This window comes from Oryctolagus cuniculus, chromosome 18 (genome assembly GCF_964237555.1).
Source record: "Oryctolagus cuniculus chromosome 18, mOryCun1.1, whole genome shotgun sequence".
Taxonomy (NCBI): domain Eukaryota; kingdom Metazoa; phylum Chordata; class Mammalia; order Lagomorpha; family Leporidae; genus Oryctolagus; species Oryctolagus cuniculus.
Genome location: NC_091449.1, coordinates 58,113,792 through 58,141,338, shown reverse-complemented (window position 1 = coordinate 58,141,338; position 27,547 = coordinate 58,113,792). Strand labels below are relative to the sequence as shown.

Genomic DNA, 27,547 nt, shown 5'->3' with positions numbered 1-27,547 from the left:
AACCACTAAGGGGCATTGGAAAGGAGTGTGGTGGGAGAGAAGCAGCCAGGGCAGGTAGAGTTATGCTCAGCCAAGGGAAGAAGGGATTCCACAGGAGCACCCACAGCATGAAAGTGCAGGAGCAGAGGACTGAGCGGTGCCCACGGGATTGAGCAAACCAGAAGGCATTGCAGATACTGACCAGAGAAGTTCTGTTACATTATCAGGGGGAAAAGTTTGACGTGACGATTTCAGTGAGGACAGGAGAAAGAATTTGAAAACAGTGTATACAGGAAAAGAAATTAATTTGAAAGTAAAGTCAATTAATTTTGCTTTTTAAAAAAATCCACATTTCTGGCCAAAATAAGCTCATTACTAATCTAAAAGATCAGTGATTTTTTAGAGGCACCAGACTGCTGGAGGCAGCAGATTGCTGGAGGTACGCAGGAAATGAGTAACCAACATGGATCATTCAATTAGAGAGTTTGTAATTAAAGGGGTAATTTGCAAAATCTAAAGGGAAAGCAAATGTGATTGTTTTAATCTGTTTAGTCTGCAAGGTAAAAGGGAGCGAGAAGAGAGTGCGTGGAGTCCGGGAAGGGTTGCAAGGGATGTGCACAAAAGCCCAGGTGAAGGAATGAGCCCAGGAAGAAAGGATCCTCCTTCCTCCGACTGCAGGGGCAATGAGATGACTGTGTCCCAGGCTTTCTCCACCGCCTCGGCATGACTCAGACTGCGAGCTGGGCAATGCCTCCTCGTGGGAAGCCTGTTCCACGCACTATGGGAGAGGTAGCTTCCCTGACCTCCACCCACGGAAAACCAGTAGCCGCCTCCATCAGACGCTGCCAACTCCCCTGGGGTCAGAACCACCTTGGTTGAGAACTGCTCGTCCAGAGATACGTGGAAGTAGAGAGCATTGCACTGCCTACCATCTTTTTTTGTTTGTTTGTTTAAGCTTTTATTTATTTATTTGACAGGTAGAGCTACAGACAGTAAGAGAGAGAAAGAGAGAAAGGTCTTCCTTCCATTGGTTCACTCCCCAAATGGCTGATGGCCGGAGATGCACCAATGCGAAGCCAGGAGCCAGGAGTCTCCTCCAGGTCTCCCAGGTGGGTGCAGGGGCCCAAGGACTTGGGCCATCTTCTACTGTTTTCCCAGGCCATAGCAGAGAGCTGGATGGGAAGAGGAGCAACCGGGACTAGAACTGGTGTCCATATGGGATGCTGGCATTGCAGGTGGAGGATTAACCCACTGCGCCACCAGGCCAGCCCCTGCCTACCATCTGAGTACCGTGAGGAATGACAAGGCAACCATATACTAGGTATGAGAATATGCTAGGTGATTAAGGGAAAAGAAGAATTGTTGAAGGAATTTTTAAAATAATAGATACTAGTATGGATTTGTTCTAAATCAACTTAGCTCACTGGAACTGTTTATCAGAATTCCCCTTCCCTGTATGGTTCTAAATTCACGAGGACCACAAGACACATTTTATGTGGGATTTGGAAGCAGGGAATAAAGCAACTGCCCATACACAAAGTCTTCCAAAAGATCATGGAAATGCGAACTGTCAAAAATTATGCTTGGATTTCAATTCATTGAACCAAAATAAACTCATCTTTTAATTGCATTTTGAAGGACCCTCAAATTTTTTTAGACTCAGAAGGTGAACACAAGGTTGCAGGCACTGCTTCGGTCCATCCCTGGGCTTTCATCTGCTGACTCACCGTAGAATGAAGTAATGATCAGGCCACGACTCCTGTAGACACAGCTGAGTCATCTCCTTCAGTTTCTCTGACTCCTGTACTGGGTGCCTCTTTAGCTGGGTGAGGAAGGGTGCCAGGGGCCCCTGCCAATCATCCACCCCGCTGAAGCTGGAGGCTTGGAAGTAGAGACCACGCAGCTTCCATTTCATCCCTGAGGGTTCCAGCCCATTCTCACATGTTCTACCTTGCACTTACTCTCTCCTGCTTCTTGGCCTTCCTTCTTCTAACAGCCAACTCTGCTGAGCTCTGCATCTGACACAGAAGCCATAACTGTACATGAACTCTTTAACCTAATCTCTCAATTGTGTGTGGGTAAACTCCTTTCAAAAAAAAAAGTCCTTATTCTATACCATTTATTAACTTCTGCCTCTATATCCAGAATAACAACCAGACATAGAGGCAGTAGTAAATAAACAGTGTAGAATTATGTTCCAACATAATTTATATTTTGATATTCTTATTTTATAGGTGATGAAACTAAGACGCAAGAAGCTTTAATTAATTCTACCAATGACCCTCATTTAGTAAGGGGCAGACATGGAGTTTAAACAATACTTACCTTCCTTCAAAATCTCATGAAGGACTGATCTGATCACTTCACAGTATACACATGTGAGGAAATATTGTGAAATACTGCCCTGTGTTCCATAAAGATGTACAAGTATTATGCGCAAATCAATGAAAAAAAATGGAGGAAAAATCCTCTCTCCTTCCACCATTCCAGTCTACAGTGCTGTCAGCTGTCACAAGGTAAGGGGAAGTAGAATTTTTTAAATCTATTGGCCCTGGCCTGTTGATAAATGGCTCTATATCTTATTAAAATAACAGTGACAAGTGAATAAAGGCCCTTTCCAAGACAGCATTTCATGATGTTTTGGAAGTAGGGGGCACAAAACTAAAAGATGAGTTGCATAGTGCTCCTCACAACCATAAAAGAGGAAGGGTCCCAGCTCTCTAGCTTCCATTACTGCATGTACACAGGAGCAGGTAGCACTTGGTGGCAGCAGACGTCCTGCAAGTTCAGAGGGGACTTTAATCAGCCCCTCAGCGTTCCGTGTAATCAGGAGTAGCTGAGAGTGAACAGGGGTTTTATTCCTAGTACTTGTGTCACACAACATCCTGGTTCTCTTTCCTCCTCTTAGCACCACAGGCAAAGCTTCTACTTTTTCGTTCTTTTCCCAAATCATGCTCAAGACTAGATACCGACAGCAGCCATGTTCATGGGACTTGCCGGAGCACATCTTGTTCTGTACTTGCTGATGCTAAAAGCAACATAAACACCGAGGCCTGCTGAAAACATATTAGAGTTTCTGGGAGAACAAACTTGTGTGTACAGACATCTGGGGGGGGGGGGTTCTCTCTGAGGCTTGAGTAACTTGTGAATGAAGCGGATGCATTATGAGTGTGTCTAGCAGAATGCTTTATCGTCGATCTAATCTTCGTGCCATTTTACCATGAGCTGGTAACCAGAGTGTGATTTTACTCTTTTGAACGTGCTTTGTAATCTGAATTGGAAATAAGGCACGAAGTGATTCAGGTATTATAGAGCTGCTAGATCTCCTATGGCCTATCCATCCCGAGGAATTCAGATCAGATCTATGAATTACTTCCCAAAAAGGCTACAGTAGTAGAATATCACACTGGAGAGGATTTTTTTTTTCAGGTCACCTAATCCATTCCCATTCCAAATGTATTAATCCATTGTAAAGCTGGCCCAGTAGTCACTCATTCTCTTCTTGTACACTCCAAAATACAAGAGCATGAACCAACACCAAAGGAACCCATGTTACTCTCTGACAACTAAAAGCTGAGATACACTGGCTGCCTTGAACTATACTATGCCTTCCTACAATTGTGACCGGGAAGATTTGGAAGAATTGGAAGAATCATTTTTACAACATGTCTCCACCATCTAGCATACACCACACATAATTTAACACATGCTCTCTTGTTTTAACAAAGGCAATAATAATGAAATCAATATTAAACTACCTACTTTCTAAGCCATTTTTTCCATCAGTACCATTTTTATTAGATGGGTTATTGGAAGCATTATCAATGACTATTTGTTTTGCCCTTTTTTTTTTTTCATTTTAAGCTATGGTTATAAGACTTCATGAAAATAATAATTACTTTAGTTTCATTTTGAAAAACCTTTTTTCTGTATTTTCCACAGAAAATTATTCTCTTGAATGAAGTTTACTTTTAAAGTCACAGTGAGTGGAGATACAACACAGCAGTTAAGTCAGCAGCTGGAATTCCTTGTCAGGGTGCCAGGGTTCAAGTCCAGGCTCACTGTCCATTGCAGCTTCCTGCTAATGTGCACCGTGGGAGGCAAAGGGTGATGGCTCAAGTGGTTGTGTTGCTACTATCCACATGGGATATCTGCACTGAATTCTGTTTTCTTGCTTTGGCCTAGCCCAGCCTTAGCTGTTACAGCCATTGGGGATGGAGAAGCAGATTAGAGATACCTCTCTATCTCTCTACCTATCTATACCTCTCTCTCTCTTTCAAATAAACCAAATAAATAAAAATCAAACTTCAAAAAATACATAAAGTTAAAGTACTTGTAAGATACTTGGTTTTTACCTTATGAAATAAAATAAGCTGAGTATTCAAGAGAAGAACATAATATTTTAAAATATCTTTATCAAAATTTGGAAACAATTTCTACAAAAATTATCAAATTAACTCATACATTATCTACAAGTTTCTGTAAGTGCCAGCTGGATTTTGGGCAGACATTATACCTCTTTGAAGAGCTAGAAAAATCAAGTCACAACTCTTACCACTTTTGAGATCCTGTGGTCACCTGTCAAATGCAGAAAGGACAGTTTGTGATGGGCTTCAGCTTGTAACTGGAGTGGTCTCTCTGGTTATGCCTTACATTTCACCTTCTCAGAATCTGAGTCCCCTAAGAAGAAACAGATACAGACAATATAAGTGCCGACCTCAGGAAAAATATATCAGACATGGCAACACACGTTAAAGCAGAGTTTCAGAATTAAGAACTGATTCTCCTACTAAGTTTCTCAGTAACTGGATTATTATCTGTCCTCTCAATAAATCTGCCTCTGGGATGACTCTGCTGTGATCAGCTATAGATAAAATATGTTTAATAAAAATAATTTTAGAAGTATTGCTTCGGCCGGCGCCGCGGCTCACTAGGCTAATCCTCCGCCTAGCGGCGCCGGCACACCGGGTTCTAGTCCCGGTCGGGGCGCCGGATTCTGTCCCGGTTGCCCCTCTTCCAGGCCAGCCCTCTGCTGTGGCCAGGGAGTGCAGTGGAGGATGGCCCAGGTGCTTGGGCCCTGCACCCCATGGGAGACCAGGAAAAGCACCTGGCTCCTGGCTCCTGCCATCGGATCAGCGCGGTGCGCCGGCCGCAGCGCGCCGGCCGCGGCGGCCATTGGAGGGTGAACCAACGGCAAAGGAAGACCTTTCTCTCTGTCTCTCTCTCTCACTGTCCACTCTGCCTGTCAAAAAAAAAAAAAAAAAAAAAAAAAAGAAGTATTGCTTCTTTCAGATACAAAAATGGAAAGTCCTAAAGGAAAAAAGCTAGAAGTAATAGGAAGCAAAGTTGATAATTCAAATTTATATGGCAGTTCTATATGGGAAAAAAATACAATTTAGTGGGATTCGATAAGTAGTTATTTTAAATTAAATTATTTGTTAAAATTAAGTTGTGCTCTGGGTTTTTAAATCAAAATGAATATACTGTGGCAATTGAGGATATGAGAAAAAATAAATTAACACTACTTGGAACATAGTAAATGTGTCTGAGCTGGTGCCAATACCTGTTTGTGAGAGGGAGCAATATTCTAGTAGATGAAAGTTGCAAATTATGTTTTAATAGGATCATATCCAATAATAGAGGAATTGCAATACTGATTTTCCTCTGAATTCTCCAATTTGCACTATTTTTCTCCAATAATTTCTGCTTCGATGATTGTATGTTGATCTTCACTATGTATTATTTGTCCTTAAATTAAATGCTCTATTTGTAAGTTGGGGGAAGGGAATATTTGAACAAAAACTAATCCAAATTCTGGTAAAGCCATCTGATATTCTTATCAGCATGCCATTTTATCTTCAAAATAGCTCCTGTGATTTTTTTTTTTTTTTTGCACATCCAGGAATTGGCTATACAATGCAGTTGTATTTATTCTTCTTGCTTTCCTTCATATTTGATCTTTGCTTCTGCCTTGAGTCATTTCACAGCTAATTAATTTCTCTACCTCCAAATGAGAAGAAAAAAACACAAAATAATGTAAGCTACTCCAGAATTGTCAAAGGAGAAAAAAGTGAAAAAGGACTCAACTGTGGCTGTGCATATCAATGCCAGCAAACCCCACATCCATCTATTACCTTCAGCACTCCCCTGGTATGAAAAACCTTTCACCTGCAGCTCTACCTCTGCCCTACTCGGGGATGGAGCCAATTCTGCCAAGCCTAGCTGTGTAGGTGGGAATAAATGTACCAGCGCCATGCCTACGTGGCTGCCAACAGTCTTGTTTCCCTCGTCCAAGAAAGTCTTGGATGGAGCTGGCTTACTGAGCACTTCCTCCGTTCCTTCCAAATCAATTTCTTCCAGAGCACGCAGCTCTGCCTTCTTCTCCTGATGCTATTCTGTCTTCCCTAGAAGGTCTAGAGACCTCATTGATCTTACTCTATTGTGGATAGATTCTTTTTTAAGATTTATTTTATTTATTTGAAAGAGTTACAGAGAGAGGTCGAGACAGAGAGAGAGGTCTTCCATCCACTGGTTCACTCCCCCTAGATGGCCACAATGGCCGGAGCTGTGCTGATCTGAAACCAGGAGCCAGGAGCTTCTTCCAGGCCTCCCACGTGGGTGCAGGGGCCCAAGGGCTTGGCCATCTTCTACTGCCTTCCCAGGCCACAGCAGAGAGCTGGCTCAGAAGAGGAACAGCCAGGACTAGGACCGGAGCCCATATGGGATGCCGGCGCTTCAGGCCAGGGCTTTAACCTGCTGCACCACAAGCGCCAGTCCCATGGATAGATTTCTAACAACAAACTCAGGCAGCTTCTCCTCCCATCCTGCCTGCCCCCTTTTCCCAGGGGTTAGAATCTGCATCTATAACATCAGACAGTGTTGCAGGGAAGACGCATGCTTGGTAACTCTGAACCATCCACTTACCGCAAGTGTTTCCACCACCCAGAGATCCCAGCAAAGCAGCTAGACTACTCTCTACAGTCCTTCCCTCATGAACAGTGTTATGGAGACTTGGCTACTTGATTTGAAGTCAACCCAGCCTTTGCCTGTCCTACTAACTAGCCCCTGCCCTTTCCCGCTTCTTTCTCCAATCCTCATCAGCCAACACTCAAAGTCCTATACCATCATATATATTTTATGTTAATTGAATTTCATTTCCTTGTCACTACTTCATACTCCAGATAATCAAAATTTGTATGCAATTATAGTGATGGCTGAGAACTGAGGTTAGGTTTCTCTATAGTAATTTTCTTTTTAGCAAGGTTGATAGAACATGTAATAAAACTGGATACAAAATATTGAGCCAGCCTCTCTGTGGAGCTATGAATGCATTGACAAATGTGAAGTGGGCCTGGAGGGAGAACCAACTAAACAAAAGAATTAGCCAAGCATTGATGTTTCCTTGGCCCTGTGTTAAGGAAATTGAGGATAGTTAAAAAAAAAAAAAGTATAAAGTCACTCTGTCTTAATCATTGCTGCATCCCCAATACCTATCAAAATGGATTTCTGTAATGGTTTCTATAAACATCCATTGAGAACATAGTGAAAAGATGATTTTAGGATCTTGCACTTGAATTTAAAGTATGAAAATTAAGTGATTAGGGATGGGTGTTTGACACAGCAGTTAAGTCAGCTCTTGGAACACCCGCATTCCATATTGAGTGTTAAGTTTGAGTACCAGTTCTGTCTCCAATTCCAGCTCAGGCTAATGCACACCCTAAGAGACAACAGGTGATAACTCAAGTACTTAGGTTCCTGCCACCCACACAGTAAACCTACAGTGAGTTCTTGGTTCGTAGCTGCATCCTGGACCAGTCATGGCTATTACAGACATTTTGGGAATGAACCAGCAGATGGAAGATCTTCCTCTGTCTCTCTCTTTCTCCCTCTGTCTCTCTGCCTTTCAAATAAATAATACATAAATAAATAAATTTGCTTAAGTTAATTGAATAAATATATTATGGAAAAATAGTGCCAAAAACAGTGAGGTTCTATGAATGCAACTGCTATACAAGTTAAACAAAGAGAGAGAAAGGAATGTAGAGAACAAGTTGGAGAAGACTGTGCAGAGAATTTAATTTGACCTTAAATTCTGTACAAGTTTTATCATCAGGTGAAAAATGTTCTTGGCACACACAACAGAAGACATGTTCCTAAGGGCACAAACCAATGAAGAGATCGGCTCTATCAGAGTGGAGAATATACAGGGAACACACTTAGATGGATGGGTTGGGGTCAGAATGTGACGATAGATAAAACTCAGACTGAAGGGACAGTGCTGTAGTATATTGGGTTAAGCTACCACCTGCAATGCCAGCAGCCCATATGGGTGCTGGTTGGAGTTCTACCTGCTCCACTTCCAATCCAGCTCCTAGCTAACAAACCTGGGAAAAGCAGCAGAAGATGGCCCAAGTGCTTGGGCCCCTGTTACCCATGTACGAGACCCAGATGAAGCTCTTGGCTCCTGGTTTCAGCCTGGTTCAGCTCTGGCCCAGCCCTGGACATTGTGACCTTCTGGGTATGAACCAGCAGATGGAAGCATGTGCTCACTCTCTCTCTTCTCTCTCTCTGTACTCTACTCTCTCTCTCACTCTCTCTACTCTCTCTCTCTCTATTCTCTCTCTCTCTCTCTCTCTCTCTAACTCTGTCTTTCAAATAGATAAGTCAATCTTTAAAAAAAATAAAAACTCAGGCTGAAGTGGACTTGGGAGAACAATGAACAAGTATGAGTCTAATACTGACTTGCCCCAAATGGTAGAGTTAGAAACATACCAGGGGACTCCAATTTAATCCCATCAAGGTGGCATGTGCCAATGCCATCTCACTAGTCCAAGTGATCAATTTCTGTTCACAATTGATCATAATGAAAGGACTAAGAGTCAAAGGGAGCACATAAACAAGTCTAGTACCTCCTAATACTAACCGATAGAATAAATAAAGGGGAGAGTGATCCAACATGGGAAGCGAGATACTCAGCAGACTCATAGAATGGCAGATGTCCTAAACAGCACTCTGGCCTCAGAATCAGCCCTAAAGGCATTCGGATCTGGCTGAAAAGCCCATGAGAGTATTTCAGGCATGGAAAGCCAAGACACTCTGGCAAAAAAAAAAAAAAAAAAAAAAAAAAAAAAAAAAAAACTAAATGAAAGATCTCTGTGAGTGAGATCCCAGTGGAAAGAACAGGTCTTCAAAGAAGGAGGTACCTTTTTCTGAAGGGAGGAGAGAACCTCCACTTTGACTATGACCTTGTCTAAACAAGATAAGAGTCAGAGAACTCAAGGGGCTTCCATAGCCTTGGAAACTCATGACTGGAGCATGGGGAGATTACTGAGGCCATAAACAAGAGTGTCAATTTGTAAAGTCAACAACAGGAGTCACTATGCACTTACTCCTCATGTAGGATCTCTGTCCTTAGCATGCTGTACATTGAGACTTAATGCTATAACGAGTACTCAAACAGTATATTTCACTTTGTGTTTCTATGGGGGTGCAAACTGTTGAAAGCTTTACTTAATGTATACTAAACTGATCTTCTGTAAAAAAAAAAAAAAAAAAAGAAGAAGAAGAAGAAGAAGAAATTATCAATTCCCAACTTGACTCTCACTGGGATTAAACATGACAATAGGTCTGATCTGATTTCATCATCATTTAAAAAATCATCTATTATTTTTCACTTTATGTTTCTGTGTGGGAGCAAACTGTTGAAATCTTTACTTAATGTATGCTAAACTGATCTTCTGTAGATAAAGAGAATCGAAAATGAATGTTGATGTGAATGGAAGGGGAGAGGGAGTGGGAGAGGGGAGGGTTGCGGGTGGGAGGGACGTTATGGGGGGGAAGCCATTGTAATCCATAAGCTGTACTTTGGAAATTTATATTCATTAAATAAAAGTTAAAAAAAAAAAGTATGAGCCTAATAAAGAAGGGTGTTTTTCTGTGTGTGTCAGGACATCAGCTTCCTCTCCATTTCACTAAATCCTTATTTACAAAAGAGGTATGTGTACTTCTCACACTCAATGTTAGACTTAAGATGCCAAGTTATACAGGGGGGGCAAAGAAACCATTCTTATTCTCAAGAGTTGCTCTGCCTCCTATTCAGCTCCCTGCTAACGTGCCTAGGAAGGCCCAGGTGCCTGGATCCCTACCACCCACATGCGAGACCCAGATGGAATTCCAGGCCCCTGGTCTCAGCCTGGCCCAACCCCTGGCTTCGTCCTGGCCCAACCCCAGCTGTTGCAGCCATTTAAGGAGTGAACCAGCAGATAGAATATATCTTCTTTTCTTTCTCTCTCTCTTTCCCCGTGTATGTGTGTGTGTGTGTGTGTGTGTGTCTGACTCTGCCTTTCAAATAAATAAACAAATCTTTAAAAAAGGAAAAAGATTCAAGGAAAGGACACAATGGTATGAAAGAAAAGGTGTAAATGAACACCTCTAAAGGCCTATAAGTAGTTTCTATAAGCAGAAGATATTCACTATGTTTCTAAAATAGAAATTGATGCGCTTCTGCTTTATAGCTTTTAATGATTCAGAGTATATTGCTAGGGATGAACTTTCATATAAGTTAAGGATAATCTTCAGCAGAGAGGTTGGATAACAAGTATGAAAACAGTTAGATAGGAGGAATAAGCACTAGTGTTCTACAGCACAGCAGGGGGACTATCATGGACAATTATGTATTTTATAAAAGAACTGGAAAAAAATGAATTTGTGGGCTATAGACAAAAAGAAATGATAAATGTTTGAGGATATGCAAATGCTAATTGCCCTGGTCTGATCATTACACATAGTATACGTGGATCAAATTAAAACACTCTACCCCATAAATATGTACAATTATTATGTGTTACTCAATTTTTTAAATTTATGCCTGAAAACTCCTTTCAATATTAACTTGAAAACAAGCCTGATTCGGGGATCAAAACTGAATACACTGTGCTTTCTTTTTTAAATGTATGTTTTTAAAGAACAAATTGTTAAAACACATAGAAACTCACTCCCATCCAGGAAGAAGGAAATAGAAAGGAAGCAAGGAGTTTCTGGCAGGGTTCTTGGTGTCTCTGAAGCAGTGTAATAGCATTCAAATTCTCCAAGGGAGGAAAGGAAATATCCTACGCCACAAAAAGCCAGAGCTGAGACCACACAGATCTCCCTTCTGAATGTCAGTGAGTTTTTGGCAAACTCACCTGGCGATAAATCCCAATGGATTATGATTGCAGTGCATTGTAATAGAAGAGATGGCCTTGAAGGAGATATAATCAGAAAATAAATTTCAAAATCAAAAGCATGATTTGGTGCAAGAACATCAGGAAACCAATCAGCACTTGATTCTCTTAATAGCCATCACCAAAACCCTGCCTCCTCCTCCCTTAGGCATCCTTGTCTGATAAGGGTCAGGGCACCCCCAGCGGCCTCTCCTATGAGCTGGTCAGAGCTGGGTCTGCCAGCCCGTGATGAACACAGCTCAGATTCGACAAGCTGCAAGCCTGCTAACCCCACACCTGAGAGCCTAGACAGATTCAAAACAACCAGCTAATTAAACCTGGAGCACTAAGCTATCATCATCCGAGATTCATGGGCATCCAACAAGCAGAAGAACTAGCAACACGGCGCTCGGCAACAGCTGTCACCTGCTGTAATGTTCTTTAATTATCTTAAAATCTGTAAGAACTGACAAATGGGTGACAAAATGCAATTTTCTGTGTCAGGAAGCGAGAGACAAGCCTGTGTTACTTTGATGAGAGGAAATACTGTAAAATCATCTCTCTCAGCTCTTCTTACTCGAAAGGGGGACCGTTGTCACTCAGTTCTAGTCTGTAAACACACCCGTTATGGGACTCCTGGAGGGACTTGCTTCCTTCTTTACAAAGATTGAGGGGGAGAACTTGCAATGGGCACTGGGTTGTGCCAGCCTTGTCCCTATAACCTCAGCACTTCTTTCACATTTTCACCAGCTCCGGCTCCACCATGCAACAAATTTCCCACGGAGATGACCTCCTGAGCTGGACCTTTAGCAAAGACCCACGTAAGTTCCCCGGAATCGCATTGTGCCTCCCGGTGCCTTTGCAACTGTTGTCTAAACCCTCTAGGCTGCAGTGATGGTCCTGGCCTCCCTGTGGATTCCCATTAGTCCTTGCTTTTCCTTGGTCGCTACACTGCACCAAATGTGCATAACAACACCCTTTGTTCCTGTGGGGCAAGTTTGCTGCCGTCATTTGCACAGTTTAGCCAGCCTTTATGGGTCAAAAATGTCCACTAGAGCACAAAATAAATTGCAGAAAGCCAGGTCACTGTGTAGTAAATAGCTCCTAAAAACATCAGCTAGGAAACCACATCCTCTATTCGGAGCAGTAGAGCACACATAAGCCAAGAGCACGGCACCATTCATGGTCCCAGAACATAAAACAGATAAAAATACGGGCTACCTCACACTGGCTCAGAGCCAAGGAGAGCCCTTCGGGTCTGAGGAAAACAGACATTAACAAAGTACTGCAACAAACTGTTATACATAATGAAAACGTGTGTGTGTGTGTGTGTGTGTGTGTGTGTGTGGTTTTGGTTGGGGGGGGGGTTTGTTTTATGAGAGATAAACAGCACAATCATTCAGCACACTCATGTCTGCAACCAGGCTGCTGAAAACCCAGAAGGACACATAATACCTCTCAAGACGTCGTATTTGTAACTTCTTCTTAAAATGTACACGAAAACTATTAACACATATTACAACAATTACATTTTTGAACCATCCTAACAAATTAGATATTAAGACTTAAATTGTGGCCGGCGCTGCAGCTCAATAGGCTAATCCTCTGCCTGCGGCGCCGGCACACCGAGTTCTAGTCCCGGTTGGGGCGCTGGATTCTGTCCCGGTTGCTCCTCTTCCAGGCCAGCTCTCTGCTGTGGCCAGGGAGTGCAGTGGAGGATGGCCCAGGTGCTTGGACCCTGCACCCCATGGGAGACCAGGAGAAGCACCTGGCTCCTGGCTTTGGATCAGCACAGTGTGCCAGCCGCAGCAGCCATCTGGGGGGTAAACCAACGGCAAAGAAAGACCTTTCTCTCTGTCTCTCTCTCTCTCACTGTCTAACTCTGCCTGTCCAAAAAAAAGACTTAAATTGTAGTAACAGTGGGTGCTTAGTGTATACTTCTGCCTGCAAAGTATGGTATAAGCACTTAAATTTTGTATTTAAAATCCTTTTAAGCAATTAACACATTGTTTTTTAGTGTTCATTAGTAGTTCATCTGTTTTGTGAACTCAAAGATATAAACTGTCCAGAGACAAAAGTGGCTATGAAATCAGCCATGGCTGCAGTATGATTTCATCATTTCTGAGCTCGTCTTTCACAAATCTGAAATTCTCATTCCAGTCACTGTTACGGTCTGAGGTCCAGTTGCCATGCCTATTCGCACTCACTTGTTTCTTTTCTACCCATTTGGGTTTCCCAGTTCCTCCTACCACCAGCTTCCAGGCAAGTCACGATTTTCCACATTTGAGTACTTTCTTGGACTTGCTCATTTTCATGAAACACTTGTACCCTGTTCTTTTTGTTATTATTATTTTGTATTTATTTGAGAACCAAGGACAGAGAAAGAGAGAGAGACAGAGAGAGAGCCTCTGCTCTTCGGTCTGCTGGTTCGTTCACTCCCCCAAATTCCTACAACAACTGTGGCTGGGCTGGAGGGGAGCCAGAGGCAGGAGCAAGGAACTCAGTCCAGGTCTACCCCATGGGTGGCAGGTACCAAATCACTTGAGACATTGCTGCTGCCTCTCAGTATCTGCATTGGCAAGAGGCCAGAGCCAGAAACTGGAGCTTAAACATTAGATTCAAGAACACAGAGCTGCAGCCTTTTACACGCCTTATACACTCTGCAAATACCAAAGCTCTCCTCCCTCTCCACTTATTTATACTGCAGTGGATCTCTCCTTGGATTCATATTCTACATAAAACACCCGTATGAAATGGAGAGTACTTAATCTGTGCTCTTGCACATTACTTTTAATTCTTTCATTTTTTTATTAATTATTTGAGAGACACACAGACAGACTTGTTCCTACCTGCTGGCTCCTCCCCAAAACTGAGAGTCAGGAATACAACCTGAGCCTCCCACATGGGTGGCAGGAACCCAGTTCCTGGAACCACTGCCTCCTGGGATGAGGTGCTGGGGTCATGAATCAGAATCTATAATTGAACACAGGTACCCCCAGTGTGGAACACAAGATCTTAATCAGCATCTTGATACCTCCAACTCAAGTTTTATGCTTCAATCTTTTTCTATAAGGATGTAAATTTTGAGACTGGTGTGGTTTTTTTTTTTTTTTCTTTTTAAGACTATTTATTGGCCGGCGCTGTGACTCACTAGGCTAATCCTCCGCCTGTGGCACTGGCACCCCAGGTTCTAGTCCCGGTTGGAGCACCCGTTCTGTCCCGGTTGCTCCTCTTCCAGTCCAGCTCTCTGCTGTGGCCCGGGAGTGCAGTGGAGGATGGCCCAAGTCCTTGTGCCCTACACCCACATGGGAGACCAGGAGAAGCACCTGGCTCCTGGCTTTGGATCAGCATGGTGCGCCGGCCGCAGCGGCCATTGGAGGGTGAACCAACGGCAAAGGAGGACTTTTCTCTCTCTCTCTCTCTCTCTCTCTCTCTCTCCACTCTGCCTGTCAAAAAAAAAAAAAGACTATTTATTTGAGAGGCAGAGTTACAGGGAGACACAGGGAGAGACATCTCCCATGCACTATTCACTCCCCAAATGGCTGCAATGGCCAAGCAGAAGCCAGGCTGGAGCCAGAAGCCAGGAGCTTCTTTCAGGTCTCCATGCAGGTGCAGGGGCCCAAGCACTTGGGCCATCTTCTGCTGCTTTCCCAGATGCATTAGCAGGGAGTTAGATCAGAAGTGGAGCAGCCAGGACTCAAACCAGTGCCCATATGGGATCCTAGCATTGCAGGGGGGTAGCTTAATCTGCTATGCCACAATACTGGCCCTGAGGCTGATGTGGTTTTGTTTGTTTGTTTATTTTATTTGACAGGTAGAGTTATAGACAGTGAGAGAGAGAGACAGAGAGAAAGGTCTTCCTTCCGTTGATTCACTCCCCAAATGGCCACCACGGCCAGCGCTGCGCCGATCCAAAGCCAGGAGCCAGGTGCCTCTTCCTGGTCTCCTATGCAGGTGCAGGGTCCCAAGCACTTGGGCCATCCTCCACTGCCTTCCTGAACCACAGCAGAGAGCTGGACTGGAAGAGGAGCAACTGGGACTAGAACCCGGGGCCCATATGGGATGCCGGTGCCACAGGCAGAGGAATAACCAAGTGAGCCACGGCGCCAACCCTCAGGCTGATGTTTTGACACAGCCAGTTAAACCGCCAATTGGGATGCCAGCATCCCATATCAGAGTGCTGTTTCAAGCCCCAGATGCTCCACTTCCAATACAGCTTCCTGCTAATGTGCCTAGAAAGGCAGCAGATAATTGTCCAAGTACTGGGCCATCCATGTGGGAGACCAGGAGGGAGTTCCTGGTTCCTGGCTTCCACTTTTCCCAAACCTGGCAGTTGTAGCCATTTTGGAAGTGAACAAAGTTATGGAAGATATCTCTCTATCTATGTATCTATCCATCCTTCTTTGTTACTCTTTCAAATAAATCTCTTTAAAATGATGTACTTAAAAGATTGAAAATTTCTTGGAAAAATCAGTATTCTCATCTGTGAAATGGGGTTGTACTAAAGATCTCTAGATTTCTTCTTGCTTTAAAATCTTCATGATTTCTATGTTCACCACATTGGTGACGCCCAAATTACTCACCACAAAGATGTGGAAGAAGCCAGAAGAAGTTCCTGGCTCCTGGCTTTGGATTGTGGCTATTTGGGGAGCAAACCAGCAGATAGAAGACCTTTCTCTCTGTCTCTTCCTGTCTGTAACTCTACCTCTCAAATAAACAAATAAAATCTTAAAAAAAAATGTGTAATCTTAGGTGGGAAAGGAGATGGAGCTAGAAGACTCAAACCAGCTTTATCACAACTCTATCATGATCCGATATAAAGCGAACCTTCTGTGTGTGCATCAGTGTACAGAAAAATGTTCACCAAGGTTTGGAGCTAAAAAGACTCACGGGATTCTTTCCCTTTGTTCCTGTGAAACTGATGGGCAACAGAGGGCCAGGCAGCCTGGTGGAACCAGCCAGGCTCCTCCACGAGACAGCACTTTCACCTTCACTGGCTATTTTGAAAGCTCCAGGGTTTCTGCTACCCTCATTTAGAAAACGGACTCAAGGCAGAATGCCATGTTCTTGCATTTTGCTCATCCTCAAAGTTAACTGACCATGAAGCTAATAAGTCTTAACTTCCAAGGGCCCTTATTTGAGAGAGCTTCAGCAACACATCCATGTGGTCTGATGTACAATTTGCAAGTGTAGGACATTTTATTTATAATTAAAGAGACTACTGTTCCTTTCTAATCCCATTTTCTCTACTTCTACTCCACATTGCTCAAGTGGTAGCAGAGTGCCCATGGGCACTTCTGAAATCCAGATTAAAGGATGCAAGGTGGTAGCAGGTTGTCCTACATTTCGCTTTTGTTTACTAGGACATTTTGTGTGGTTTACCATCACGTACATAGAACTCAGCTATTGCCCAATAAGCAGAAAAGCTGGGATTCAAACACAGTGTTGTCTGATTCTAATGTTATCATACTGTATCATCTTCTGCCCAACATTTTTGTTGTGAATCATTAACCAGTCTGTGATTCGCTAATTTAAGATAGGATGCTCTCTCCACACGTAGCAATCTGGCCACACTTGGCACTTCTCCCTACCTCCCAATCTGGTCTCAACACATTCTTAGACTTAGCACGCACCACGACCCACTAGTTCACACAGCTCTACCCAAACTGGATTTCTTGCCTTTACCAGATTTCATGTTCTATCCTCAGGCTAAAATGTTCTTGCCCAATACATTTACATAATCCCCTATTAATGTCTTGCTGAATGGGCACAAAGCACTGTCCTCAATAAAGATAAAATACGGCTCACAATAGGTCACTATAGCAAGGGCATCAGTGAAAAATGGGTTAATGATGGTTGTCAAACCAACACAAGAGTTGTCCATCAAAAAACGATAAAAACAAAGACTAACCCATTAGTACTGAATACCCCAAGCACCAGATTTTGCTCCATAAATGTTGATTTTTTTCTTTAAAAAGTAAATCATCTTGAGGAAGCAACTGATTATAGGTCTGAGGCAGAAAAAATACAAAACTAGATGATCTTGGGCCCACATTGTGGCATAGCAGGTCAAACTGGTGCCTGTGATGCTGGCATCCCATATAGGCTCCAATTCATGTTCATCACTACTCCATTTCTGATCCAGCTCCCTGCTAAATGTGTCTGGGAAGCAGTGGAAGATGGCTCAAGTTTTTGGGCCCCTGCACCCACGTGGGAGACCCAGATGGAGTTCCGGTCTCCTGGCTTTGGCCTGGCCCAACCCCAGCCATTGCGGTCATCTGGGGAGTAAGGCAGGGAATGGAAGTTGGATCTCCACCTCTCCCTGCCCCGTCTTCTCTCTGCCTCTTCCTCTTTGTCTGTAACTATGCCTTTCAGATAAATGAATAAATCTTGAAGAAAATCACTTTGATCTTTTGTCATACTTGGGAGCGAGACCGGTCTTTAACATTGTTAGCCCCAGCATAGAAGCAGAGGCCCTAATGTAGAAAGCCTCCAAGTAACTCAAGCATTAATAAAAATAGTAAGTACAAAGGACAAAAACACATCAAACTGTTAAAAAATCCATCAGTTCAAATGTTACTAAAACAGCAAAAATAAAACCTTCATTAGATACCTCTAGAGTATCTAGGGAATCAATGCATTTTTTTCCTGAAAACTGCTGGGAAAAAAAAGCAAACAAATTAAATGTTTATCTACTTTACTTAGACCAACTATATAAACTACAGGGCAACCAAAAATTTTTTAAAGATTATTTACTTGTCTGAAAGGCAGAGGTATAGAGAGATATAGGGAGAGACAAAGAGAGATCTTCAGTCTACTGCTTCCCTCCCCAAAAGGCCACAACAGCCTAGGAGCTTCATCCACATCTCCCATGTGGGCAGCAGAGATCCAAATACTTGTACTATCCTCCGCTGCTTTCCCAGACATGTTAGCAGGGAACTGGATGGGAAGCAAAGCAGCCAAGACTCCAACTGGCACCGATATGAGATGCCAGTACTGCAAACAGTGGCTTAACCCACTATGCCGTAACGCTGGCCCAAGGTAATCAAATATTTGATGGAAAAAAAAATTTTTTTTTGACAGGCAGAGTGGACAGTGAGAGAGAGAGACAGAGAGAAAGGTCTTTCTTTGCCATTGGTTCACCCTCCAATGGCCACCGCAGCCGGCGCGCTGCAGCTGGCGCACCGCGCTGATCCGATGGCAGGAGCCAGGTGCTTCTCCTGGTCTCCCATAGGGTGCAGGACTCAAGCATTTGGGCCATCCTCCACTGCACTCCCTGGCCACAGCAGAGAGCTGCCTGGAAGAGGGGCAACCAGGACAGAACCGGCACCCCGACCGGGACTAGAACCTGGTGTGCCGGCGCCACAGGGCAGAGGATTAGCCTAGTGAGCTGCGGCGCCGGCCTAAAAATTCCTTTTTATAGAAGCATTCCAAGAAACATGGGAAGAGCAAATGATTGAATATCAACATTTTGCAAATTCCTAATGAAGACAGGTAGAGGTCATAAATGGCCACTAGCATTCCCAAAAGGAGACAGACATCTTGGAACATGTGATCAAAATGCTTCTTGGGGCAGGCATTTGGTGCAGCAGTTAAGTGGCCACTTGGGATGCACACATCCCCTATCAGAGTCCCTGGTTTGAGTCCCAGTTCTTCTACCTGGAATTTAGCTTCCTGCTATTGGGCATCCTGGGAAGCAACAGTGATGGCTGAAGTACTTGGGTCCTGTCACTCACATGGGAGACCCAGATTGAGTTCTGGGCTCCTGGCTTCAGCCTGGCCCAGCTCACTGCTGTGGGCATTTGGGAGTGACCAAGCAGATGGAAAAATCAATCTCTCCCTCTACCTCTGTCTCCATTTTTTTTTTTTTTTTTTTTTGACAGGCAGAGTGGATAGTGAGAGAGAGAGACAGAGAGAAAGGTCTTCCTTTGCCGTTGGTTCACCCTCCAATGGCGGCCACGGCTGGCGCGCTGCGGCCAGTGCACCGTGCTGATCCAATGGCAGGAGCCAGGTGCTTTTCCTGGTCTCCCATGGGGTGCAGGGCCCAAGGACTTGGGCCATCCTCCACTGCACTCCCTGGCCACAGCAGAGAGCTGGCCTGGAAGAGGGGCAACCGGAACAGAATCCGGCACCCCGACTGGGACTAGAACCCGGTGTGCCGGCGCCACAAGGCAGAGGATTAGCCTATTGAGCCGCGGCGCCGGCTCCATTTTCAATAGAACAGAAATAAATAATTTTTAAATGCTCAATACCGTTTATGAACTACTTTGCCAATAAAATTGAGGCTAAATCAGATCAAGCTACTAGGCATAAATATTAATATTCTAGAAATCCAGTAGACAGAGGGACATATTGCATGACATCATAAAAGTGCAATCAGTAGAATTTTAAGCTTGGGTGATTGTCCAGGGCAATTAGCCTGATTTCCTGGAATTTGCTGGATCCATACCACAACTGTCCTGTCCATCCATCAGTGAATGCCAAGGTGGAAGCTTCGCCCAGTTTCTCAGACTGCTCACAGGTCAGTGCTTCAGTGGCTGACCATGGCAGCTGGCCTGCATGCTCTTCCTTTATCCACCTGCCTCCTGCCTTCCCCTGCCCTGTATCGTTTCTCTATTTTTCCTGCCAGCGTCTCTTTGGCTTGCCAAAGCCTGCTCTCAGGTTCCACTTTGGGGAGCATCCAAACTAAGAAAAATAAATACAAGCAGGGGGCTTTTTATTAAATTAAATGCCTCTTAAAATGTTACTATGGGGAAAGAAGGGTAATAAACAAAAATAAGAATACACTCATAACTAATGAGCATTTGCCATGCACCAGGCATTAAACATATCTCTCACTTGATATTTACGATCACTTTGATCTACTGCGTTGTTGAAGAGAGAAATGAACTAACCTAAGATTACACAGTTAGTAAATGATGGAGTTGATAATAATATTGTTTACCTTGTTGTTTAAAATTATGTTGATGATGTTAGGTGTTTGGGGAGAGGTGTGTAGGTCTGTGTGTGTGTGCTGTACTACTCTCACTTGGCAAAAAAAAAAGACTAAAAAAATACAGAACTGAGTAGGAAATATAACTTTACCACATCTTGTCAAAAATATGAGCAGATGAATGACATGAACCCCAATAATAATGATGCCAATTTATTCTCCCAGAAAAAAATATTTTGAGAACAGAATTGAGAGAGCGCGTACAAGAGGATCATTGCATCACTGCACTCTTCCTTCCTACAGAGAAGAAAATCTCCGGAAATTGAAGGCGCCGCCCCTCAGAGAGCACCGCAGACAGCTCACGATGACAAAACTTGAGCCACTGAGCCACCAGCGTGGATGCAGAACCTCAGCGGGGAGCCGGCTCTGAGATCTCCAGGGAGGACTTCCAATCAGAGGGAGTCGCTACCAACACTAACACACCAAAAACGCGAATTGCCGACAGTCCTCAGTGCAGCTCTTGGGCAGCATTTAACAAAAGCAGGAAATGCTACTTTGGATGCTGCCTGGCCTGGAGGATTCTGAACGGCACTGAATTAAAATGAGTCATTCTTAGATGCACTTGTTCTCCGTGTTTAAAAACAAAAAGCAACAACAACAACAACAAAACAGAGGAACACTCATGTGAGTTTTCTTTTTTTTTTTTTTTAATTTTTGACAGGCAGAGTGGACAGTGAGAGACAGAGAGACAGAGAGAAAGGTCTTTCTTTGCCGTTGGTTCACCCTCCAATGGCCGCCGCTGCGGCCGGCGCACCGCGCTGATCCGATGGCAGGAGCCAGGTGCTTCTCCTGGTCTCCCATGGGGTGCAGGGCCCAAGCACCTGGGCCATCCTCCACTGCACTCCCTGGCCACAGCAGAGAGCTGGCCTGGAAGAGGGGCAACCGGGACAGAATCCGGCGCCCCGACTGGGACTAGAACCTGGGGTGCCGGCGCCGCAAGGCCAAGGATTAGCATAGTGAGCCGCGGCGCAGGCCATGAGTGAGTTTTTATATTTGTAAAACTTATCAGACAACAGAGGGTCATGCCTATCAAAATATAAATATGTTTGCAATTATACTTGGAATTTCAATTCTGGAATTAATTGAACAGAGATAATAGCTCAAATACATAAACACATATTTATAAGATTTTTTATTAAATCAATATGCTTAATAGCAAAAACAAAAGAATTAAATTAAATTACATACATATAGTATTGACTAATTAAGGGATAATGTATCTATAAAGTAGAATAATAGGCATGATCTTAAAAGGGACAGGCCTTCTTCATGAGGCATTATAAAAGAACATGGTTAATAGAAACCATTTGTATTCTAAAAACATATGTAAATGTTCAGATAGCTATGTATCCTTCTTGTTAAGCAAGATGAATAAATTCTAGGAATCCAGGGGCCGGCACTGTGACATAGCTGTGAAGCCACCACCTGCAGTGCTGGCATCCCATATGGGCATCAGTTCAAGTCCCAGCTGCTCCACTACCAGTCCAGCTCTCTGCTATAGTCTGGGAGAGTAGTAGAAGATGGCCCAGGTCTTTGGGCCCCTGCACCCATGTGGGAGACCCAGAAGAAGCTCCTGGCTCCTGGCTTCAGATGGGTGCAGCTCCAGCCGTTGAGGCCACTGGGGAGTGAACCAATGATGGAAGGCCTCTATCTGTGTGTGTGTGTGTGTGCGTGTGTGTGTACGTAACTCTGTCTTTCAAGTAAATAAATAAATAAGTCTTTTTTTTTTTTTTTTTTTTTTTTTTTTACAGGCAGAGTGGACAGTGAGAGAGAGAGACAGAGAGAAAGGTCTTCCTTTTGCCGTTGGTTCACCCTCCAATGGCCGCCGCGGCCAGCGCGCTGCGGCCGGCGCACCGCGCTGATCCGATGGCAGGAGCCAGGAGCCAGGTGCTTTTCCTGGTCTCCCATGGGGTGCAGGGCCCAAGCACCTGGGCCATCCTCCACTGCACTCCCTGGCCACAGCAGAGGGCTGGCCTGGAAGAGGGGCAACCGGGACAGAATCCGGCGCCCCGACCGGGACTAGAACCCGGTGTGCCGGCGCCGCTAGGCGGAGGATTAGCCTAGTGAGCCGCGGCGCCGGCCATAAATAAGTCTTAAAAAAAAAAAAAAAAGATGGTAGGTTTCTTGTTAAGTTTTGGGATTCCAACCAAATAATTTGGCACAATGTGACTAAGTCAACAATTAACACACCCACATCCCATATCAGAGCACCACTATGAGTTCCGGCTGCTACACTTCCAGTTCAGCATCTTGATAGTATATCTTGGAAGGCAGAAGATGATGGCTCAAATACTTGGGCCCCTGCCTCCCACATAGGAGGCCTGGATGGAGTTTCAGACTCCTGGCTTCAGCCTGGCTCAGCCCTTGCTTTTGCAGTATGTGGGGAGTGAACCAGCAGATGGAAGATCTCCTCTCCCCCACCAACCCACCTCTCTACCTTTCAAGCAGATGACAAATAAACAACCAAACATGGGGCTGAGAAAGTAGAGGGATGGACGAAGGTGAGAGACAGAGACAGAGAACTATACAACTGATATATTCATGATCAACTGTCAACCAAGATGCCAAGAACACACAATGGACAAAGGACAAACAGTGGCACTGGTAAAACTTGATATTCACATGCAGACAAAGTTAGACCCATGGTGGCCTGGCATTGTACCATAAAGCTGCTGGGGCCAGCACTGTGGCACAGTGGGTTAACGCCTTGGCCTGAAGCACCAGCATTCCATATGGGTACCAGTTTGAGATTTGGCTGCTCCACTTTTGATCCAGCTCTCTGTTATGGCCTGGGAAACAGTGGAAGATGGTCCCAGTCCTTGAGCCCCTGCACCCACATGGGAGACCCGGAAAAAGCTCCTGGCTTCAAATCAGCGCAGCTCCAGCCGTGGCAGCCAACTGGGGAGTGAACCAGCGGATAAAAGACCTCTCTCTCTCTCTCTGCCTCTCCTCTCTGTGTAACTCTGACTTTCAAATAAATAAATAGTATTAAGCTGCTGCTTGTGATGCCAACATCCCATACGGACACGAATTCAAGTCTTAACTGCTCCACTTCCAATCCAGGTCTCTGCTAATGGCGTGGGAGAAGCAGCAGAAAATGGCCGAATTGTTTGGGCTGCTGGTATCCTCATGGGAGACCTGGAAGAAGCTCCTGGCTCCTGACTTCCGCGTAGCCCAGCCATGGCAGTTCCAGCCATCTAGGGAGCTAACCAGCAGATAGAAGATTTCTCTCTCTCTCTCTCTCTCTCTCTCTCTCTCTATATATATATATATATATATATATATAATATAATTAATTAATCTTTAAAAAATGAATAAGATAAAATAAAGTTGGACCCCATCTCACACCATTCTAAAAACCAACTCTAAATGGATTAAAGATTTGAATATAAGATCTACAACTGTGAAACTACAAAAAACATATGGAGAAGCTGCATGGTATTGAGCTGAACAAGGACTTTTTGGATATGACACCAAAAACAAAAGCAATACAAATGAAAACAGATAAGTGAGACTTTTTTTTTTTAATTATTTATTTTTTTATTTATTTATTTATTTTTTGACAGGCAGAGTGGACAGTGAGAGAGAGAGACAGAGAGAAAGGTCTTCCTTTGCCGTTGGTTCACCCTCCAATGGCCGCCGCGGCCAGTGCGCTGCGGCCGGTGCACCGCGCTGATCCGATGGCAGGAGCCAGGAGCCAGGTGCTTTTCCTGGTCTCCCATGGGGTGCAGGGCCCAAGCACCTGGACCATCCTCCACTGCACTCCCTGGCCACAGCAGAGGGCTGGCCTGGAAGAGGGGCAACCGGGACAGAATCCGGCGCCCCAACCGGGACTAGAACCCGGTGTGCCGGCGCCGTTAGGCGGAGGATTAGCCTAGTGAGCCGTGGCGCCGGCTGAAGTGAGACTTTTTTTAAAAAAATTTTTATTTATTTATTTGACAGGTAGAGTTACAGACTGAGAGAGAGAGATAGAAAGGTCTTCCATCTGCTGGTTCACTCCCCAAGTGGCCACAACAGCCAGAGCTATGCCAATTTGAAGCCAGGAGATTCCTCCTGGTCTCCCATGTGGGTGCAGGGGCTCAAGCACTTGGGCCATCCTCCACTGCTTTCCCAGGCCACAGCAGAGAGCTGGACTGGAAGAGGAGCAACCAGGACAGAACCGGCACCCATATGGGATGCCAGCACTGCAGGCAGAGGATTAACCTAGTGCGCCACGGTGCAGGCCCTGATAAAAGAGATTGTAAAGCAGAGCAAAGGATACCATCAACAGAATGAAGAGACAACATCCAAAATACACACGGAACTCAACAACAAAAGAACAAATAACTTGATTTTAAAAAGCCTAATACCTTGATTTAAAAACAGACATTTTTCAAAAGCTAATACCTAGCTTTAAAAATACTCAACTTCACTCACTAGGAAAATGTAAATTAAAACTACAATGAGACAGCATCTCAAACCTGTTAGAATGGCAATCATCAAAAAGACAAAAGATAGCAAGTGTTCGCAAAGATGTGAGGAAAGGGGAATCCTACACACTGTTGGTGGGGATGTAAACCAGTACAGAGAATAGTACAGAAATTCTTCCAAAAAAATTAAAAATAGATTCACCATGTAATCCATCAATCCCACAACTGGATATACACAGGATATACAAAAAGTTCACAGAAAAACTGAGGAATGGATTTCAATTTTTGCACCAAAATAAACTTACTTTTTAACCCCATTTCCCATGAACTTTTTCAAATATCCTTGGATATCCAAACAATATTAAATCAGTGCTTAAGTGATACATTGCAACATTATTCACAACAACCAAAGTATGGCATTAATCTGTGTCCACCAACAAATGAATTAATTACTTCAATGTAGTAAATACACAGTGGAGTACTCTCAGCCTGTCTTTTGTGACAAAATAGATGACTCTGCAAGATAGTACATTAAGTGAAAGAATGCAGGCACAGACAGACAAATGCTACACGAGTCCAGTTCTATGAGCAGACTTCAAAAAGTTCATGGAAAACCAAACTAAAAGATAATTTCCTTTGGTATAAAACTGTTTGAAATCCTTACCTATGTTTTTCATAAAATGCATTTTTTAAAGATTTTTTTTAATTATTTATTTGAAAGACGGAGTTACAGAGAGAGAGGTCTTCCATCTGCTGGTTCATTCCCCAGATGGCTGCAACGACCAGAGCTGCGCCGATCTGAAGCCAGGAGCCAGGAGCTTCTTCTGGGTCTCCCACATGGGTGCAGGGGCCCAAGGACTTGGGGGCCATCTTCTACTGCTTTCCCAGTCCATAGCAGAGAGCTGGATTGGAAGAGGAGCAGCCAGGGCTAGAACCGGTACCCATATGGGATGTTGGCACTTCAGGCCAGGGCATTAACCCGCTGCACCACAGCACCAGCCCCATAAAATGCATTTTCAATAAAATGTTTGAAGACCCTCATATTTGAAGGCTAAAACAATTGAACTCAGAACCAAAGCAAAATGTGGTTATAGGGGCCAAAGCGGGGCGGGGCAGGGGGATTGAGGAGGTATCGCGCAAAGGAAACCAAATTACAGTTCTAGTAGAAGAGTCAGTTCAAGAGATCTGTTCTGTATCACAATTACAGATAATACAAATGTATTATATACTTTAAAATTGAAAAGAGAATTAAAGTGTTCTTTACATATACCAAAACATCATGTTATCAACTATAAATACACACAAATTTTACTTCTTAATTTTATTATTTAAGATTTATTTATTTGAAAGACAGAGTTACAGGAAAAGTGGGGGAGGGTGAGAGAGAGAGAGAAGGATCTTCTATCCTCTGGTTCACTCCCCAAATGGCCACAGCAGCCAGGGCTAAACCAAAGCCAGGAGTCTGGAGTTCATCCAGGCCCCACATGGGAGCAGGGACCCAAGGACTTGACCATCTGCTTTCCCAGGAGCATTAGCAGGGAGCTGGATCAGAAGTGGGAAGGTAGGGGAGATGTAGCACTATTTCCCTAAATCTGTATTTATGAAACATATGAAACTTGCATAACTTAAATAAAATTTTAAAATATATATATACAAGCTTAAGAAAATTAAAGTTGTTCATAATTTGATCTCCACAAGTAAGACTCATTCAGCTTTCACTTTGGACTTTATAAATCTGATTTTTTATAAATTGTATATTCCTTTTACAATCAATAAAAAATAAAGGCGTTTTGAAAAAAACACAAGACAACAAAAAAGCTAATTTGGTTGGTTGTGATATCTTTCAAGGAGATTTTCTCAAAGAATGAGTTGTTGCTGCATTTATATTCACAGATTCCAAGCACTTCAATTTAGGTTCCTAGGAGGAGCAAAAAACTGAAGTGTTCAAAAGCTGCCAGCAATGGGAGACTTAAAAGTTAAAAAGTGTCTCTAGGGGCCGGCATTGCAGTGTAGCCAGTAAAGCCACAGCCTGTGGTGCCAGCATCCTATATAGTTGCCAGTTTGAGTCTCAGCAACTCCACTTCTGATCCAGCTCCCAGCTAATGCACCTGGAAAGGCAGCGGAAGATGGCCCAAGTGCTTGGGACCCTGCACCCACATGGGAGACTCAAAAGAAGCTCCTGATTCCTGGCTTTGGCCTGACCCAGCCTTGGCTGTTGCAGCCATCTGAGGAGTAAACAGTGCATAAAACATATCCCCACACACACCTTCCTCGTTCTGTGTAACTCTGACTTTCAAACAGAATATATCTTTTTTTAAAAAAGTCTCTAGGGCCGGCGCCGCGGCTCACTAGGCTAATCCTCCGCCTAGCGGCGCCGGCACACCGGGTTCTAGTCCCGGTCGGGGCGCCGGATTCTGTCCCGGTTGCCCCTCTTCCAGGCCAGCCCTCTGCTGTGGCCAGGGAGTGCAGTGGAGGATGGCCCAGGTGCTTGGGCCCTGCACCCCATGGGAGACCAGGAAAAGCACCTGGCTCCTGGCTCCTGCCATCGGATCAGCGCGGTGCGCCGGCCGCAGCGCGCTGGCCGCGGCGGCCATTGGAGGGTGAACCAACGGCAAAGGAAGACCTTTCTCTCTGTCTCTCTCTCTCACTGTCCACTCTGCCTGTCAAAAAAAAAAAAATAAATAAAATAAAAAATAAATAAATAAATAAATAAATAAAAAGTCTCTAGATTTATATTACTGAAACATACAAATTGGCAAAAAATAATTGTCAATTTGTAAACTTCCATTTAAGTCCAACTTACACAAGCCTGCCTCTGCAGTTGCTTACAGCAAGGTCCAAGTGTGTTCGTGCTAGCTCAGCTCCCCACAGGTATCTTTGGAGTCAGACTCGGCCGTGCAATCAGGGTCAATTACCCTTTCATACGCAGTAAAGCAGCAGCACCAGAGAGCAAAGGCAGCTAATTG

The 27,547-nt window shown here is 44.1% G+C and overlaps 1 long non-coding RNA gene across 1 annotated transcript; it reads right to left on the bottom strand.

Annotated features, from left to right (window-relative positions):
- Positions 1–912: 912 nt before the first annotated feature.
- Positions 913–27,547, bottom strand: LOC138846579 (uncharacterized). Its single transcript, XR_011384102.1, has 2 exons — positions 27,385–27,547; positions 913–4,659 (listed from the first exon to the last, which is right to left on the bottom strand). It is a non-coding gene; the product is annotated as an uncharacterized lncRNA (long non-coding RNA).